The sequence below is a fragment of the Trachurus japonicus genome, chromosome 10, assembly GCF_045865225.1.
Source record: "Trachurus japonicus isolate A0001 chromosome 10, Traja_1.0".
NCBI classification, from domain to species: Eukaryota; Metazoa; Chordata; class Actinopteri; order Carangiformes; family Carangidae; genus Trachurus; species Trachurus japonicus.
The window spans coordinates 33,150,425-33,170,777 of NC_140916.1; the positions used below are offsets into that span (position 1 = coordinate 33,150,425).

Below are 20,353 nucleotides of genomic sequence, written 5' to 3' on the forward strand. Positions count from 1 at the left end.
GATGATCGATTGATTCTGCATCTCTCGTTTACCACTCCTTAATGTTTACTGTTGCTATGGCAACGGGTGACAGTCGACGTAAACAGCTGTTACTTGCCCTGTCGTCCCATAAACAACCCATAAAATCACAAATCGGCATATTTAGACAAAACCCTACACACCAAACACACCCTAAACTCTGACAATCTGAAAGGTAACAACACAATAGTTCAAAGTGTGTGAGCTGAATAGAAGTATGCGATTTCAAACACAACGTTACTTACACTGAAATGAGCCAACATGTCCTGGGCTCTGGAGTGACCCATGAACTGCGACCCATAGTAGCGGGAGATGACGTGCTGTGTTCCAGTCTCATCGGTGCCCCAGAACCGCAAATGAAGGTCCACCTGTTTATTTTTTGTAGTTTTGTTCATGCTCTCATCAAACATGACGACGTATGTCTTCTCACTGACGCTGCGCGATAGCTCCTTCTTGATGAATGAAGCGAGGCCATATTTGGCGATGTATGCCGTTTTATTTTCACCACAGGTGAATGACTTGACAAGCTGGGAATCTGGGAACATGGCGGCAAAGACGCCACTTATGTCTTTGTTTGATTTAAATGAACTGTGCCTCACAACAGTATGGATAACCCACAGTACCTCTGCCTTTTGGGTCTCCGGCGGTGAAACAAAGCTTGTCATAGCCGACTGAGAAGTGACGCCTGAACTAACACTAGGTTGTGCTGCTGGAAGCAAAACAGCAGGAATTAGCCTGGTCCCGCTAGCTGCTGCCACATACCGCTGGTGTTTTTCTCCTCTCATGTGCGACTCGACGGCTTTGAGCCCCATGGTCCCTAATGAAAATGTCTTTTTGCAGAATTTGCACATGGCGTTGTTGTTGTTTTCCGTAGGAGCCAACCACCTCTTGAATAAATCGTCTTCCATCCATTTTTCATTAAATTTACACTTCCCCATCTTCTTTGCATCTTTCCGCTCTCCTCGATAACCGCAAAATATGCCGGACGTTGCCCGACGTCAGCGTCATGGTCAGCGTCTGTCGCTACGTCGCTGACGTACCGTGCGTCGCTGATCTACCGTAAAGCAGGTAATAATCTCATTGTCTCCTATTTACTGCACGGTAAGTTAATGAAACAAATACACACTATTAGAAGTTTTACGGCGGGACACAGTGTTTTCCCATCGGCATTAAATGCACCGTCTGGAAATTTAATACCGACAACAAATTTACCGTAAATTTAAGACAATTTAAGACCTTAATTACGCAGATTTTAATTTAAGACATTTTAAGACTTTTTAAGGACCCGCGGGAACCCTTTGTATATAAAGCTAGATTTTTTCAAAAAAATAACACGTCCACAGTGCGTTTAGAGGGGTCTGTGACACCGCCCGGGTCAGAGGCTCTGATCAGCAGGTTTGGTTTTCAGCCACAATGTGGAAGCGAGCCTCCACTCTCTCTGAAACAAGTTACAAGTCATTCATCTACCATCACAGTTAATCTGAATCCGTTTAATGACGGTAAAAATATAACACAAGGTAATTATTCTGCATAGTTGTTCGGTTACATGCTGCCACTCCGACATACCGCCACTCCGACATGTAAACGTCCTGCCATTCCGACAGTTTCGTCCCGCCATTCCGACAAGGCTTTAATTTCCATAAGTAAATGTGTGTTACTCCGAGCGGTGGTTAGGGTGTGTGTGTGTGTGTGTTTACTTTTTTTTTTTCATGTTTTAAGACATGTGTACAGATGTGATACAGTCAGTGGAAGCTTAAAGCAGAAGTAAGTGATATATTTGTGTTAATATAAGTCTTAAATAGTTGTATCTTCCGACAGCAATCACTTACATAGAGTGTTTGGACTGAAACACGGGTCTGTCAGTCACTCTGCTCTGCTCTGAGCCGAAGAGAAAACATTTATCGTATCCTACAGTTTTTATCCAATGAGGAGAGAGAACGGCATGCAGGGCTGTGTGTGCAGCCAAGGGACGCCGTGAATGTGGAGACGTAGGGACGAGGACTGTTATGGTGCGTTCAAGGAAACTCATATTTTTCCGACCGTGAAGTGGTACCAGTTCGATCTGGTACGAGTTCACCGGTCGGAAGTTACGAGTGGCCGTTATAGTGACTTTCACCGGTAAAACAGGTCGGAAAAACACGAGTGGGTTGCCTGGAACGCTACAAAGTCGTAAGTTGTGACTTGAAGCTGTAATTTACGATTTCAAAAGCCTGCCTGGAACGCAGCATTAGCGAAAACGACCGGACCACTTACTTCTGCTTTAATAAACAAACAAACACAAAGTCTCGCCATTTACAATCACACACTCCGATGTCAGTTTGTAACAATTCCCCAACTGGCACAAAGAAGTCCTGCTGCAGGCGGATCTAGGCTCGCGCTACTGGTGCGTCCAGGGAAGCAATGATCAAAGTCGCTACTTAGTCTGAGTCTCTGTATTTCACTGAACTCAAAACGCATCACAGGCGGCATATAATAAACTATTACACACAGATCAACAGAACCCGAAAGCCCTCCCCCCTCCCGCTGTCCATTAAGTCCCAGTCCCATATGGCGTCATACTTATGTCATATGTTGAGCGAGCGATAAAACATACACACGCGCAAATTATCTTATATCACACGCGCAGAGTTAACTGCCACGTGCACTTTTTTAGTCCTCGCCCGTACAAATTCAACAACCGAGAGCGTGCAGGCAGGTGCGAGCGAGTAAAAATACACAGCAAGAGCTAAAAAATGCATCTTGATGTGTATATTAAACTCTACAGTGCGCGTGCTGGCTGCAGCAGCTCTCTCCCTCTGTGCGCTCCATGTTCACTTCTGCTCGCTCGAGTCACAGACTTTTGACTGTTTGGGGGCGGGACCAAGGGGCCAGGCCTGCCCTCTTATGATTGGTCACAACGGCAAACACAAACACACCCCCACGTGGGTGTCTCTTTCCGCCAGTTGAAAAAGAAGAAGACGAAGAAGAAGAAGAGGAAGCACCAGAAGCAGCGATGATAGTGTAGGCTAAGTGGATGTAAAATATAAAAATATGAGACTGTCACCGTCCAAGACAAGTTCATTTTAGAGTTTTAATGTGAATAAACGATTCACTTTGCTAACACGGCTAAATAAGTTAGCTGGCTGTTAGCTCCGTGATAGCTATGCTAACCGTAGCTCCTCTCCGACTTCTACCGGACCGGTTTAACATTTAACGACCACGGCGTCATGTTAGCAGAACAGTGACCGGTAGGATCGGGCTACAAGCTGCAACCCCCCCATGTTTATCCATCAACTTGTTATCTTGCTGGTATCATACTGACTGTAAATGCAGAGGGTTTTTTAAATTCATTTTGATGCTTTTATTTTGAAATGAGTAAAAACAGGAAGTAGCGTCTGTTAGCTCTGTAAGCTTCACACAGAGACCGAGGAGCACCTGTAGTGGTGATGTCTGCTAGTTCATCTCCCTCCTTTTTTGTTTATCACTCCATGCTGCTCCGTGAACTGGTGAATGAGGTTTATGATGAAGAATGTATTTTTGACTTTAACCCATTTAATCCGGGACAGCATTACCGCATTTCTACCATTAAAACCGGGGGCGCTGTTGCGTCGTTCTACCTTTCAAACCGGGAAAGCGGATACGTCATTTTGTAGTCTATGTAGTTTTTTCCACCTATTTCCGGTCTCTTGGCCAATTAAATGCATCAGAATACGTGTGGGAATGTCGCAATGCATCATGGGACTTTTCCAGACTTTTCAAGAATTTTGAAAACATGGCGGAAGAGGAGTGTAGCGGAGGGACCTCAGAAATAAGCGAAGGAAGCGATTTGGATGATTTTATTGCTGACCCGGACTTTGTGCCGTCTGAACCCATCGACCGGGATTTGTGGATGAGAAACCTTTTTATGGAAGAGGACGAAGATGGGGAAGACGATTTTGAAGGGTTCGAAACGGAGTGGAGGACCGATAATTTCCACCCCAACCCGGCAAGGCAGTTCAACCGCACCCCAGGGGTGAAACTCAATGTTGCGGCAGATGCAACACCGGTGGAAGTATTCGAACATATTTTCACAGATGAACTGTGGTCGCGCCTCGTCACCGAGACCAACAACTACAGCGACCAGAGCCAAAGCACTCCATCCAGGGGTGGGCACACGTGAGTTTGCCGGAGATGAGGACATTTATTGGGCTGTGCATCGGCATGGGGCTCGTCGTTCTGCCGGTTCGCCGAGACTACTGGCGACAGAAAAAGGATCTTTTCAAGACGCAGTTCCCCAAACAAATGTCCCGGGACAGATTTGCGGCCATCTGGAGGTAATAACAATAATAATACTAATTGATTGTGATGATGATGATGATGATATAAAAATCATGACTGTTTATGTCTTATTACTTTATGCGTCACTGAGTACCCATAAAAGTGCATTATAGATAAAATGTAGGCTATTATTGTTATTATTATTATTGTTTATTATTATTATTATTACAGTAGGCTAATGAGAACTAGGCTATGTCTATTTCTTCCAATGGTCATATCATGTTTACATCTTGCTAATGGGCATGTATTAGTATTATGCAGAGGATTTTATTTTATTCAGTCATCATCACATACAGGTATAAACAGTAGCTTACAGTCCATTGTAATTTCAATATAGATAGTGTATTATGCATAGTATTTTTATTCAGGCATCACATACAACTGTAAACAGTAGCTTACAGTCCAATGTAATTTACAATATAGACAGTAAATGTCACAGTCACAACACATTATAATTATGACAATGTTTTATATTATGCTTTCATCTAAGGTAACTTACCTGTGTCTATATCTGAATTTTCAGGTATCTACACCTCCAGAATAACCAGGCACCAGATATAAACAGGCAAGACAAGCTCTGGAAAATGCGCTGGTTTCTTGAGTACCTCACTTCCCGATTCCAGGCACTGTATGAGGTCAATGGGACTGTGTCTGTGGATGAGAGCATGATCAAGTTCAAAGGGCGTCTCTCCTTCAGGCAGTACCTCCCCATGAAGCCGACAAAATGGGGTGTCAAGGTGTGGGTCATGGCGGAGAGCTCCACGGGATATGTGACCAACTTCCAGGTAAGAAAAATGAAATCTGCACAGGAAGAGGTTCCTATGCAAATATGTATTGTTGTTGTAATGTGTTGTTATTTTGAGTGACCTTTCAAGCGCCAAGGCTCTTCCTCAGACTTCTTTTTCTTGCATACTTCCAGGTCTATGCAGGGCGTGAAGGGGCACAGGAGAAGGGCCTTGCCCATCGTGTGGTCATGGATTTAGCCACCCCCTACTTTGGCTCTCACCTGTCCATCTACATGGACAATTTCTATACCGGGGTAGAGCTGTTGGAGGAGATGAAGAGCCATGGCTTGAATGCTTGCAGCACTATTCGCGCCAACAGGAAGGGCCTTCCGAAGAATGACATTCTGACCAAGAAGGCTTCTCTGGGAAAGCATGACTTCAGGGTAGCTCAAAAAGAAGACCTCACTTTCTGCATTTGGCAGGACACAAAGACCGTCATGGTGCTGTCCAACCATCATGATCCAAGAGCGACGGGGACAGTGAACCGAAGGAAGGAGGGAACCAGCCAGTCCGAGGTGGTAGTGCCAGCTTGTCTTGCTGATTACCAGAAACATATGAAAGGTTTGTTTGACTGATTTATGTTTTATGGACAAAAATGCAAATATATGACAATTTATTATGTATTGTATATCTTTCAAAATTATATAAAAAAAAGCTTGAAAGCTTATTTTCACTCTGGTCCTTTGAGCAAATCTGTTTATAAACTGAGTGTCGTGTTTGTGTGTGTTCCAGGCGTGGATCTCCTCGATCAAATGGTTGGCTACTATGGCTTCCAGCATCGATCGAAGAAGTGGTGGAGGAGGGTGTTTTTCTTCTTCTTGGCTGTGTCCTGTTACAACGCGTACATCGCTGCAAGGTCAGTTGGAGGAACAGCCTTCAGGACCAGGTACAGAGGATACAAGAAGTGGCTGGAAGACCTCGCAGAAGAGCTCATCACACCGGTGACAGCAAGGGCCTCTCCCGTGAGTCCTCCTCCTTCTTCTCCGTCTCCGTCTTCTCCGTCTCCTCCTCCTCCATCTCCAACTGCAGGACCTTCAGGTACCAGAGGAGCCACAGCTCTTCCACAGCACGACTGTGGAAAAGTTTATGACAAGCGGAAGGCGTGCAGGGAGTGCCAGCTTGTCCCCGACAAAGATAAAATAGGTGGGCCAACTGTCTACGGCTGTAAACAGTGTGACCTACCTCTGCACATTGAGTGCTTTGGCAAGCACTATCGTCGTTACATGTAAGGTGACGCAAATTACACAGACTGATAATGCACTGTCAGTACCTTTTATTTTATTGCTGCTGTTATGACACTTTATACTAGTGCACTTTATTTTATTTATTTTACTTTATTAGTTTTACATTTTTATTGAAAATAATGCTGCACTGACACTTGTTAGAAATTGTTTTTTTATTATTGTGCTGACACTTTATTTTTTTTTTACATTTTAGATTGAAATAGTGCTGCTCAGTTGGTAGAGCACCTGCCCCATGTGTTGAGGGTATAGTTTTCACTGCAGTCTTCTGTCTCTTTCAACTTTCCTGTTCAATAAAAGGCGGAAAAGCCTTTTTTTCTCAATTTGCTGAGTTTGTTGAATTTTTTAAAAACTTTATTGAAGGTTTGGACAAATAAACACAACTTCACATGAAAGCCACAGGTATAAGCTCTCAAATACTTTTTGAATTTCATTTGCTACAGAGGCTGAGAAATCAATTATTTAGTAGGCGTTGACACTTCTGTTGAATTTCCAGAAAACTTCAGGTTTTAGGGGGTCATTTTAAAATCTCCCATAGGTTTTACAGGCATTTTTTCCAGGCGTTTTAGGCCTAAATGGGTTAAAGACTGCCGTTGGTTGAGGAGCAGGCTAAAGTGGTTAGAATCGCTCCATGTATTTTTTTTATCAGTATTAGCTGCTAAGCCATGCTATTTCTGTGATAATTGCAATAACTGATGTTGTCTTTTATTTTGTCTACTTGAACATTTAGTTCTACGGTGTTGGCGTTAATAAACATCTGTGAAAGGAACTGGAGTCTCGCATGGAAGGCATATGATCAATACCATATAGAGGTGGGGGTTTGTCATTTACTGCTGTAAAATCACACAAATGTCTTAAACTGAAGCAGACAGTCCTACACCTCTCCACCATGTTTTAACTTAAGTTTTTGTGTACTGTGATTCTAAGGAGCCACAGTGAGAGCTGAGTGACCGGTGCCAACAGAAGAAGGACATCATGTGAAGTTATGGAGCTGTGATGATGATGAAACCAGAAAACCTCTAATGAAAGAACAGACCAACTGTTTGTTTATTATTCTATGTCCACATTTGACCTCACACTTTTTAGGGTGAACATAAAATTGATAGTGAAGATTTTGAAGCAGCTATTTTCATAGTCCAGTTAATACAAATGTTTTATTCAGACCATGATGTAATAATAAATAAAGTTAATGTGATTAAATTGTAGTATTTCTTTTACATAATACCATAACCTCAAGCAATATGTAATGTGACACTTTGGTGAATTATTGTTTTCAGTATCATAGATTAGTTGACAAGAAACATCAGGAAAGCACAAGCTCTGATATCCATCTCTGGATGCTTTATCATCATTTCAAGGAGGGTACCATTAAACATTTGTATTTTTCTTGTAATCAAAGCATACATAGAAATAGTCCTGGAAGTTTTTCCTGAATTTATTATTGATTACAGCAGTGTGTTGTGGCCTTCATGTTACTGTACAGATCTGGTCAATTAATAATCAGTTAAGCAAATCTTAGTAAATTAATTAATTTCATGTTTAAATTGCACAATTTTTTTAGCATTTTACAGCACTGAAAATGTTTTATAAGCTGTGGATGATGTAAAGGTGAGCCATACTGTCAAAAGACAAGCTTGTATTATATTATTAGCTGAATTTCCAGTGCAAAATCATTTTTGGTAACCTGCAAAAAACACGTCCATAATAGGAATGTAAAATAATAGCTAGTGTTACGGCCGGAAGGGGTTCGGCCTTGTCTGTGTCTTTCTCTCCCCCTCGTTCTCCCACAGCTCCACCCAGGTCCCAATCAGCGAAACGAGGCTCACCTGGTCCACTGAGCTAAATACCCTGCAGCTGACACCAGAGGGGGGGGCAGTGCTGGGGACTGCTGGGCTTGCCTGCCTCCCATCATGGCTTTCAGTTTTAGTTTGTCTACTTGTTTGTATCTGTATATTTTTGTATTAAAGCTCTTTTAGTTAAGTTAGTGCCTTTGTCTTTGTATTTTGGGTCATTGTTGGGTCCCTTGTTATGCCCCTCTGGGCCAACAAAGTACTGGGGCGTAACAATTGGGGGCTCGTGTCCGGGATCTGAACAACCATGAGGTGAAGTGAAGGTTTGTAGCTGTTGTGTGAGGTAGTAGTCTAGTCTTCTTTTCAAGATGGTTTGTGATTTAATTGCCTGTCTGTGTTTACTTGAGAGTTCCCTGTAAGGTAGTCGTCGGGCAGAGAGAGACTCTTGCCACTTTGTTGTTTTGCCTTTCTTATTTTTGGTGGTGAAACCTGGGTGTGGGTACGTTTTCTGTGTGGCAGTGGGCCTTGCCTTGGTCCATTGTTCACTTGCAGAGTTCAACGTTTAAAGAAGCCTCCCGGGAAGCCACTGAAGACTAGATAGTTAACCATACCACAGGGTGCCTCTCCACAACATCACTCTTCTACAGAGTTGCACAGCAGCATATCACAATCTCTAGTGGGTTGACTCTACCTCTACTTTCGTCTGGATTCTGTGTGTAAAATAGTAACAGTAACTTTTGGGATGTGACTTTTTGTGTGGTACCTGCACAGTGCGTTCGTTGGGTCGTTCAGTTGCAGCTTAGGTGTAAGTTGGCAACATTTTGTGTAGCAGTGGCTACTGTGTGACCTCTTGTGTTGTGCTGTTGCAGTCCACTTTTCGGTTGAGTCACTTGTGTATGTTACTGTTTACTTAGTTGTGGCTTCGTTGGACCTCGTGTGCGTCTCTCCATAGATCAGTGGATCTTTGTGTGATGGAGTTGACTTGGTGAATTATAAGGTCTGTGTCTGTTGGTTAATGGCAGACTGCTTGGTGGCCATTTTGTGTCGTGGCAGTTCAATTTGTTCGGGTCTTTGTGTGTTGATAGACAGCAACTTGAGTGACCCTTTAGGTTGTGGCTGTGCTCGATTTTGTGTTTGGTCACCTGCAGTGTTTAGTAAGTGTACCTTCGTTTCGTAGTTTCCCTCATGGTGGTAGCCATTTAGTTATCTGGTGGGAGTGGCACCCACTTGCATGGCTACTGTTTGGCTGCTCACTCTTTACATCGAGTGGCAGTGGGTTGGTTGGCCTTTTTGTATTTTGATCTTGTTGGATCCACTTTGACCTTTTTGTTGCCCTGACCGCAGTCCCAGGGTTTATTTTTGATAAATGTGTTTATTGGTGTTGAGGCCAGGTTCAGTCATCCTTTTTTATAGATAAAAAAAATATTAGATTTAGATATTGCAATGAATAAATAGTATGGTGTTTTGATGTAACATGATCATTTATTCATTGTCTTAAGGGAGGGGGTGTTACGGCCGGAAGGGGTTCGGCCTTGTCTGTGTCTTTCTCTCCCCCTCGTTCTCCCACAACTCCACCCAGGTCCCAATCAGCGAAACAATTGTTACGCCCCAGTACTTTGTTGGCCCAGAGGGGCATAACAAGGGACCCAACAATGACCCAAAATACAAAAAGGCCAACCAACACACTGCCACTCGATGTAAAGAGTCAGCAGCCAAACAGTAGCCATGCAAGTGGGTGCCACTCCCACCAGATAACTAAATGGCTACCACCATGAGGGAAACTACGAAACGAAGTAAACTTACTAAACACTGCAGGTGACCAAACACAAAATCGAGCACAGCCACAACCTAAAGGGTCACTCAAGTTGCTGTCTATCAACACACAAAGACTAGAGATCGACCGATATGGTTTTTTTAGGGCCGATCTCGATACCGATTATTAGTAGTCAAGGAGGCCGGTTACCGATATTTAGAGCCGATATTCATTTCCAGTAAAAGGGAAAATATTGGTGTCAAAATTTTAAATAATACAAACTTCACTGAACTTTGTTTAAATGCCTTTCAGCATTGTGTTTATTAAACACCTTCTGAACAAGTGTCATGGCTTTTCTTCCCACAACATATTTTTAATTTTTTAACCAAAATTCCAGGGAGTTCCCAGGCTCAGCAGCATCTCTTATAAAGTTAACTGAAAATTGAAATAAATAAATAAATAAATAAACAAATACATAGCTCCCTGATGCTTATAAAGTAAATACAAACTAAGTTAAATAAAATTTACACAAAAATCTGGGTCAAAAATAAATTAGTAGTCCCAATTGAGCAGCACCAGATTATGGTGCAAAAAGCAAAGTTGCTCGGCATGCTCTCCAGTGAGACGACTCCTTTTGCTCTCATAAATTGTAGCCACTTCACTGAAGACACGCTCACTTGGGACTGATGAGGGGGGTGCACAAAGAAACTTCCTTGCTTGTTTTGCAAGTAGCTTGAAGCGTCCCTCATTTTGTCTCCACCACTGGAGTGGGTCCCCTTCACGCCTGTCGATGATTGGCTCCTTGAGATACAGATGTAGCTCATCCTCAATGCAGCTACTGGCCAGTAGGTCATCAGTGTGAGGTGCCAGCAGAGAATTGTTGATGAGAACATCTCATCAACACGGCTGCGGAAGGATGTGTGTTCTCTCCGCTGCCTTTTGTGGGTGTTTCCATCTTCCTCATGTGTCCCATCTGCAGCTGCCTGCTCCTCCACACTGGATCCTTCTGTGGCAGCATGCTCCTCTTGTCTGACAGTGGTCTGTTGTGTGTCAGTGTCCTCCTCCTCCTCTTTCAACCATCCCTTGGCCTTGCTCAATGTTGTGGGAGAGAAGAATGCATGATACTTATAACGAGGATCTAAGAGACAGGCCAGCACCACAGTTTTTGTGTCTTCTGCTTTTGAGAAACGCTTGTCAAGGCTCTCCCTCATGGCTTGCCTGATCGTTTTGATGCCTTTTGTGGAGGGCCCCTCATCATCTTGAAGACACATCTTTAACACAGTCAGGCATGGAATGATGCAGGATGCTGATGAGTTGCTGTGGCTCACCTGAAGTGTCACTTCCTCTATTGGGAGGAGAGTTTCAATCAAATTATAAACAAGGTCCCACTGGTAAGCAGTGAGGCCTGCAAAACCTCCATGTTCACCACAGTAGATGGTAAGTGCACGCTTTTGTTCAATCATTCTTTGCAGCATGTGGAGGGTGGAGTTCCACCTCGTCGGAACAGCCTGGATTATGTTGTGCTCTGGCAAGCCAAGTTCCCTCTGGATGTCTCGCAAGCGTTGTTTGGCCAGAATGGAGTGATGGAAGTGTGTGGCACATTTTTTAAGTATTGCAATGACATCTATGATGGCTCTCTGACTCGCCAGACCGTCGTTTACCACAAGCTGCAAGGTGTGGGCCGTGCAACTGAGGTCTGGGAGTTCAGCAAGCCTCATTCCCTTCACAATATTTGCTCCACTGTCACGAAGCACAAGCACGACACGGTCTTTACTTATCTTCCAGTCATCAAGCATATTGAGGAATGTCTCTTTCAGGTATTCCCCAGTGTGGGATCCATGCATGGCTTTTGTGTTTAACATGACCTGCTTTCTTGTCCATTCAGCATCAATGAAATGGCATGTCAAACTCATGAGAGACTCTGTCACACCAGACCAGCAGTCTGTGGTGAAGGAGAGAAAGTAGCCAGCATTCTCTGGTTGAATCAGGGCTTTGATCTTGTCCACAATCTTGTGGTACACTTCTTGAAGCTTCTCAGTTCTGTAATACTTCTCACTTTTCAGTGCATATCGTGGTTCTGCTGCAGCCATGAGGCGTTTAAAGCCAACATCAGACACCATTGTGAACGGCTGGTTGTCAGTGACGATCATCTCTATGATTAGTTTGTCCATTAGTTTTGACCTGTCATCTGAATTGGTCCACTTTCTTTGTTTTTGAAACATGTCCTCTATTTTTGGCTGGGTTTTATTGGTCGCATCCTCATTTTCCCTCATTTTCTTCTGTGCCATGTTGTGTAAATCAGGGTGATGAATCCTGAGATGGGACCACAGATTTGACGTATTTTTGTTTTTTCCTGTTGCTGCTCCCATGCTGACAACATTAGTGCATTTGTCGCAAACTGCCTTCCCTGGTGTTGGTTGGCTGAAGTACTGCCACACTGCACTTTTGGAGGTGGTTGGTCTGTCCATCTACAATAAGGGTTTTTTTTTTTTTTTTAAAGAGAGAGTTAAACGTGGGGCCACATGCATGCTCAACTCATCATGTTTAAAATTAAAACAGTATTTGGGAAGTTGTTGATTTGTATTATGTATGTAAATGTTCTAATGTTGTATAATGGTAAAATGTTATCAATATGTGATAGCAGGGACCCTGTCATTCAAAACTAGGCTGCTACATTACTAACAATTAGTGTAACTATAGCTGAAAAAATAGTACAGTAGCAATAGGAGAGACTGTTTATCCCCTAACACCATGCAGTTCATGTAGACTTTATGATGCAGTTATTTGCCTACATTATGTTACTGCCCTACAGATTTCTCTCAGACAGACAGTAACGTTGCTTGCTTGTTGCACACAAACACACACACACACACACACGGACATAGCGGAGCGTCTACAGACAGAGAAGGGAAAGCTAACGTAGGCTAACGCTACGCTGCATTGTTTATTATGATGCATTTCTCCACTCTTGTGGCGTTACCCCTCGCTCATCTCACTCACACACACACACACACACACACACACACACACCGACACACACACACACACAGCGGAGCGTCTACAGACAGAGAAGGGAAAGCTAACGTAGCATTGTTTATTATGATGCATTTCTCCGCTCTTGTGGCGTTACCCCTCGCTCATCACACACACACACAGCTGAGCGTCAAGAGACAGAGAAGGAAAACTAACTAACGCTACGCTAAAAGCCTTTACAACAACGTGCCTCAACGTGCTTGACGTCTTTGCAATAAAACGGAGCTGAATTGAGTTCATTTGTTTTTTTACTTTCTCACTCACACACACGCAGACTACTAGGCTAATTATCCTACGGAGGCAGGGCTGTGAGCGAGCAAAGTTGCCGCTTATGTTTATAACGTTAATGGGCTCATAGTAATGTTACTAGTAGTTGTAGAGGAGGACTGTGGACTGTTTATTACAATTTCAGGTGACTTAACTTACCTTCGACTCGAGGCATCTAGCAACTTCGGACCGCTCTCTTTGGGACGTGAGATGCCTCTGCTGCTGCGCGTGCACCGTACATGCTGATTACCTGCTACCGTGCTTGTGACCAATCAGATGGTGTTGTGGGTGGGACAATGTGGGAGACAGAGTAGTGACAGCCAGTGACAACAGAGAGAGGCGCAGCTGCATCAGAGCAGAGCCAAAATAATCCAGTTTTAAATTGTTCTTTTATCGGCCGTCAATTTCAAAATAAAAGGCCGATATAGATATGCGTCAAAATGCTGAAAATCGGCGACGATAATCGGCCAAATCGATAATCGGTCGATCCCTAACAAAGACCCGAACAAATTGAACTGCCACGACACAAAATGGCCACCAAGCAGTCTGCCATTAACCAACAGACACAGACCTTATAATTCACCAAGTCAACTCCATCACACAAAGATCCACTGATCTATGGAGAGACGCACACGAGGTCCAACGAAGCCACAACTAAGTAAACAGTAACATACACAAGTGACTCAACCGAAAAGTGGACTGCAACAGCACAACACAAGAGGTCACACAGTAGCCACTGCTACACAAAATGTTGCCAACTTACACCTAAGCTGCAACTGAACGACCCAACGAACGCACTGTGCAGGTACCACACAAAAAGTCACATCCCAAAAGTTACTGTTACTATTTTACACAGAATCCAGACGAAACTAGAAGTAGAAGTAGAGTCAACCCACAAGAGATTGTGATATGCTGCTGTGCAACTCTGCTAAAGAGTGACATTGTGGAGAGGCACCCTGTAATGTGGTTAACTATCTAGTCTTCAGTGGCTTCCCGGCAGGCTTCTTTAACCCTGTAAAACCCAAATATAGAAAAACGCAAAAAAAAAAAAAAATTTCAACCATTCAGATGTTCTTGTAGGAGGCCTTTGGGGCTGAAAATTGAGTGTTTTCAAAAATTGTATGTTTTAGTAAGGTTTTACGGAAATGTTGTAATATTGCAACGTTGGGCTTAATGGGGAGCAGAATCTCCTGTATTTCCACTCATTGTCTAAACAGCAATGCAGAACTAAGGATTCATTTGCAGGGTTTTGCTTTTCCCAAGCCAGTATATAACATGAATAATAATCTCAGTCATGTTGTTATGAAGAGTCATTTATTCCAACAAGAAGAACTTTGACATTTATTTATATTATTTACAGTGATAATCCCAGAAGCAGTTCTTGTCCTCTGAAAAACAGAAGCAGACATCTAACCCAGTCTCACAGCATCACACTTGCTTTGGGTATTAGTATACCTTTTTGAATGCTGTACTCATTCGTATTTGTTGCCAGAGCTTCAACCATGTCTTCTGACACAAACTTTTGGAAGTAGTTGCAGTGGTGTGAGGAGGGAGTTGACATCATCTGTGAGAGCTGGACCAGAAAAATCAGTATTGGGACTGATAAAATCTTTTTTTTTTGCCAGCGACATCTGTCATGGGGCATGACGTGTTTGTTTGATTGGGGCTCAATGTCCACATTGGCTGGGCAATCAGTAGGTTCTTGGTTTTCTTTGTCCACACAGGCATCGCTATCTGATTCTTCGTCACTTGCATCAGTGTCGTCAAAATCCATGTCCACATGTCCCATGTCCTCTCTCCGTTTTGGACGATGGCAATTACATCCTGCACGCTGTACCGAGGATCTCTCCTTGCTGGTGGCATTCTGAAATGGAAAAAATAAAATTGAAACAAATGTATATAGAAATAGCACACATGCTTACTAGATTCTAGATAGCCAACAGGAGAGATGGGGTGGTGGGGAGACTGATTTCATTATGAAGTGTTTACAAATTGCACTGAAGTAGCCTGTTCACACATTTCACTGGTCACACAATACTGACCTATTGACCTATTGGAGACTGTGATTATCATCGTAATAGGAAATGCATGTAGCCTCCAGTTTACAACCACACCTTACATCCATGAACATTAACACCTGTTCCAGGACAATGCCACGAATGCAACAGGAGCATCCCTGCTTTGACTATGAATTGCTAGGAACATTTTCTTATCAATAGAGACTAAGACAAAGAGCAGACATGCACAAACTGAATTTCTTTGTAAGAAAGTCCTGCATTCTGTGATAAGGAGAAAATACTGAGTGTTGAAGGTGGTTAGAAATTAAGTAAATTAAAATGTTTAAATATGGCAATATATCTTTGTTCTTTAGTTTCTAATACAATAAAAATATGTAAACATGTAATCCAATATAAGGCTGAAGGCTAGAATGTGTAAATCATGTGTAGTTTAAAGTTATATTGTGAAAATTTCAATTGAAGTTCCTCTCAAAAACAGGGCTGTTTTGGCTACCACTCTGACCCAGCGTTGTAATATTGCAACGATTATAAAACAAGCTCTAAATAAAATGTAGGGCATATTTTCCACAAAAACTATATATGTTCATGTTCTAGACATTGTTATAAACATAAAAAAAAATATTCAAAGCATTTTACTTACTTGAATTAGATGAATCCAGTCCAGTGAATCGAAGGGATGTTGCTCGATCAAAAAATTGGAGGTTGTGTGACTTCTTGACCTGAGGGCGGGCCTTATATACAAATGTTGGATCCAATCGCAATGTGAGAACAAACTATAGGACCCAATGATCATGTTAATATGGTTGAACCAAAAAAATAAAAAAAAATTAGACGTTTTTTGGGGATCACCAAAATTGTTGTAATTCTGCAACACTGGGTCTTACAGGGTTAAACGTTGAACTCTGCAAGTGAACAATGGACCAAGGCAAGGCCCACTGCCACACAGAAAACGTACCCACACCCAGGTTTCACCACCAAAAATAAGAAAGGCAAAACAACAAAGTGGCAAGAGTCTCTCTCTGCCCGACGACTACCTTACAGGGAACTCTCAAGTAAACACAGACAGGCAATTAAATCACAAACCATCTTGAAAAGAAGACTAGACTACTACCTCACACAACAGCTACAAACCTTCACTTCACCTCATGGTTGTTCAGATCCCGGACACGAGCCCCCAATTGTTACGCCCCAGTACTTTGTTGGCCCAGAGGGGCATAACAAGGGACCCAACAATGACCCAAAATACAAAGACAAAGGCACTAACTTAACTAAAAGAGATTTAATACAAAAATATACAGATACAAACAAGTAGACAAACTAAAACTGAAAGCCATGATGGGAGGCAGGCAAGCCCAGCAGTCCCCAGCACTTACTGGGGCGTAACACTAGCCTATGCAGTGTAACCTATGAGTGTAACGTGGTTGGCAGGTCGGAGCGCAGCAGCCGATCATCAGGTGAGGTACGTCAAGTCCAGGAACCCGCCAGTCTAGTTTATGGTTGCAGCTTTACAGTTCGAGATAGAAACGTAGTCTCCGGGTTCTGTAAAACAATTTAAAACACAATAAAATATCAAAAAACGGATGCCCTAAAAAGACAGGACAGACATGTTTACATTACGTTAAAATAGGCTACATTTACCGGACTCTTTTCGCCTCCGGTGCCCCGGTAAAAAAAAAAAAAAGGCGTCCCAAACAACGGTCTGTTATTCATAACAACGGTCTGTTTTACACATATAACAGTATCCCTTAATCCCTTGCCTCCACCAAAGAGGTAATGATATCGGAGATCAATGTTAATTTACTAGGTTTTTAAACAATGCTATTAATCAATAACGTTATTAGCCTACTTACATGTAAATCTTCAGGAGTCACCGCCACTGTTCCGTCCTGTGTCTTCCCAGAGAATTTCTAATATCGTAGACTGGCTCTGGTCTTCTTCTTCTTCTTCAATTGGCCGCTAACACAGAGCTTCCTGTCTGTGGCGGAAAGAGACACCCACGTGGGGGTGTGTTTGTGTTTGCCGTTGTGACCAATCATAAGAGGGCAGGCCTGGCCCCTTGGTCCCGCCCCCAAACAGTCAAAAGTCTGTGACTCGAGCGAGCAGAAGTGAACATGGAGCGCACAGAGGGAGAGAGCTGCTGCAGCCAGCATGCGCACAGCAGCTCCTGTGCACGTGCTGTAGAGTTTAATATACACATCAAGATGCATTTTTTAGCTCTTGCTGTGTATTTTTACTCGCTCGCACCTGCCTGCACGCTCTCGGTTGTTGAATTTGTACGGGCGAGGACTAAAAAAGTGCACGCGGCAGTTAACTCTGCGCGCGTGATATAAGATAATTTGCGCGTGTGTATGTTTTATCGCTTGCTCAACATATGACATAAGTATGACGCCATAGTCCCAGCTGTGGGAATGAGTGTGTATGTGTGTGGGTGCGCGAGCGCACAGTCACTGTCCGTGCCGGCGTGTATGTGTGTGTGCGCGATGTGTGTGTGTGCATGCGTGTGTGTTGGCGCGTGGTGAGGGTGAGTGACAGAGAGTTTGTTTGTCCTACTGTCCACACGGGAGAGACGCCACGGCTCCGCCGAGGTGACCACCAGTCCTCTCCCTCGTCCCGCTTGGCTGAGAACGGGCCGTGAGGTGTCCAAACGGGCCTTTATGATCCACAGGGTAATCCACCAGGAAAAATAATCCACTATGCCACTTTGGAATTGCCGCCACGCCAGCCGTCCAAACGCCGACTGTGTCTCTCACTCTCCTCCCCTCTCACCACGTCACTTCCCCATTTAAACCCTCGGTCCCACTAATGCACTTTTACGCATTACGCACACAACTTACAGCAAAAAAGAAACATTCACTCATTCATTACAGGTCCGCACGTCCCCATGCGCAAACCACAAGGATAATTGATCATTTCCCTGGCCTAATACACAATGAAAAAAACCTGGGGAGCAAACCTGCAAATCAACTACCCCAGCTGGCCAGGCAAAACCCAGTGGATCACTACAAGTTGTTGCAACTTTGGGGAATTTACTCCTGGTAAAAAGGCTTACAAACATGGACCAGGACAGCTTCATAATACGCACAAAAATCCAAAGGAAACGAAAGGTAACTTAAAAAAAAAATAGCAACAGCATTAAAGCAGAAGTAAGTGATATATTTGTGTTAATATAAGTCTTAAATAGTTGTATCTTCCGACAGCAATCACTTACATAGAGTGTTTGGACTGAAACACGGATCTGTCAGTCACTCTGCTCTGCTCTGAGCCGAAGAGAAAACATTTATCGTATCCTACAGTTTTTATCCAATGAGGAGAGAGAACGGCATGCAGGGCTGTGTGTGCAGCCAAGGAACGCCGTGAATGTGGCGATGTAGCGACGAGGACTGTTATGGTGCGTTCAAGGAAACTCGTATTTTTCCGACCGTGAAGTGGTACCAGTTCGATCTGGTACGAGTTCACCGGTCGGAAGTTACGAGTGGCCGTTATAGTGACTTTCACCGGTAAAACAGGTCGGGAAAACACGAGTGGGTTGCCTGGAACGCTACAAAGTCGTAAGTTGTGACTTGAAGCTGTAATTTACGATTTCAAAAGTCTGCCTGGAACGCAGCATTAGCGAAAACGACCGGACCACTTACTTCTGCTTTAAGTAGTCAAAATATGTGTTTTACGCGTCTGCCTGTTCAGCTCCGCTTACATGTAAAAAGACATTTCGTTGCGTACAGTAATCAACAGACAAGCAGGAAAGCTGGTCCATGGAAAAAAGAAAATAAAGAGTCAGAGCCTCTCTCTCTCTCTCTCTCTCATTTCAGCACTGAGACAGCGGACAGCGCGCTTGGTCATAGTTCAGCACTACAAAATATCAGCAGTTCACTCTTCACCGATAAATCCATGGCACTGTCCATATATGAGGCAGAAAGGGAACTCAAAAACGTTTCGAGCGACTGGCTCTGCGTCGTATTAGACTCGTACAGCAATAATAATAATAATAATAATAAATAATACATTTCACATGTAAGGGGAGCTGAACATATAGTTTTCATTCACAAACCAATGTGGGAGAGCTCCAAGACGCATGTGCCAGACGCACAGAGGCATGCGTAAAACACCGACCTGTTTAGTTAATCTTTTAGTTAATTTTCGTTTCTTTTGGATTTTTGTGCGTATTTTGGAGCCGTTTTGGTCCATGTTTGTAAGCCTTTTTCCCCCGAATTATATTTTCTAAAGTGCAACAAGTGGGTTCGGAGTGTGTGATTGAAAGCACGGTCTGCTTCCCGTTCAAGGCCTATCTCCTCCTTCGTTGGTTTACGAGGTTGTGGAGTCCCTCTGCTTAAAATCTGAGGCTTTGAAATCGTCTGCCGTTTGAATTATCTGACCAATCTGTGTGCTTTAATGAGATGCACTGGACAAACTGCTATTTTGCGCCGGCATATCATTAGTGCAAAATCGTGTTAGGCCTATTTATTTTTATTTGATTTTTTTTTTTTTTTTTTTTTTTTTTTTGGGGGGTAGGCTTTTAAAAGAATTGTCGGAATGGCAACACGTTTAAAAAAGAAAAAAATACCACCATTCCGACCTTAGGAGACGAAAATTGTCGGAATGATGGGACGTTTATTAAAGGGTAAAGTGTTGCCATTCCGACAATTAGGGCCTAATGTCGGAGTGGCGGCATATCGGAATGGCGGTTGCCCCCCAGTTGTTCTCTGTGTTACTCTGATCAGAGCAGCGTCCCGAGCAACTTCCTGCTGGAATTATTTTTCTGTTGTTGAAACACCTATCTCTGATCAATAGGTAGTCTTTTCCTGCTCAATCTCCATGTTCAACCTTAAACCAGCATGGATTAAAACCACAAAATGTAACCGTTCTCCAGACATCCAGGCAATGACAAACAAACTAATATATATACTCACTCCCATCCTGACTTGGCGGAGTTCCTCCGCCCGGTGAAGAGGGCCTCATTCGCCCCCCTCCACTCGATCAGGGCCCGGGTCTCTTCAGCTGTCCTTTAACGAAAATAGCTCGTCAGCTGTAATGCATAATACCTTCGTTTTCTACACATGAGTTTAAGTAACTGATAACTGATACGGGAACAACCGGGAATACGGGCGGATTACGTAAATCTGACAAAACGCTTTAGTATAACGTTATAGTTGTATAA

General features: G+C 43.3%; 1 protein-coding gene across 1 annotated transcript in view; it reads right to left on the bottom strand.

Annotated features, from left to right (window-relative positions):
- The window catches only part of hspa9 (heat shock protein family A (Hsp70) member 9), a 353,332-nt gene that overhangs the window by 75,668 nt on the left and 257,311 nt on the right, over window positions 1-20,353 (bottom strand). The gene's annotated exons all lie outside the window — the stretch shown is intronic.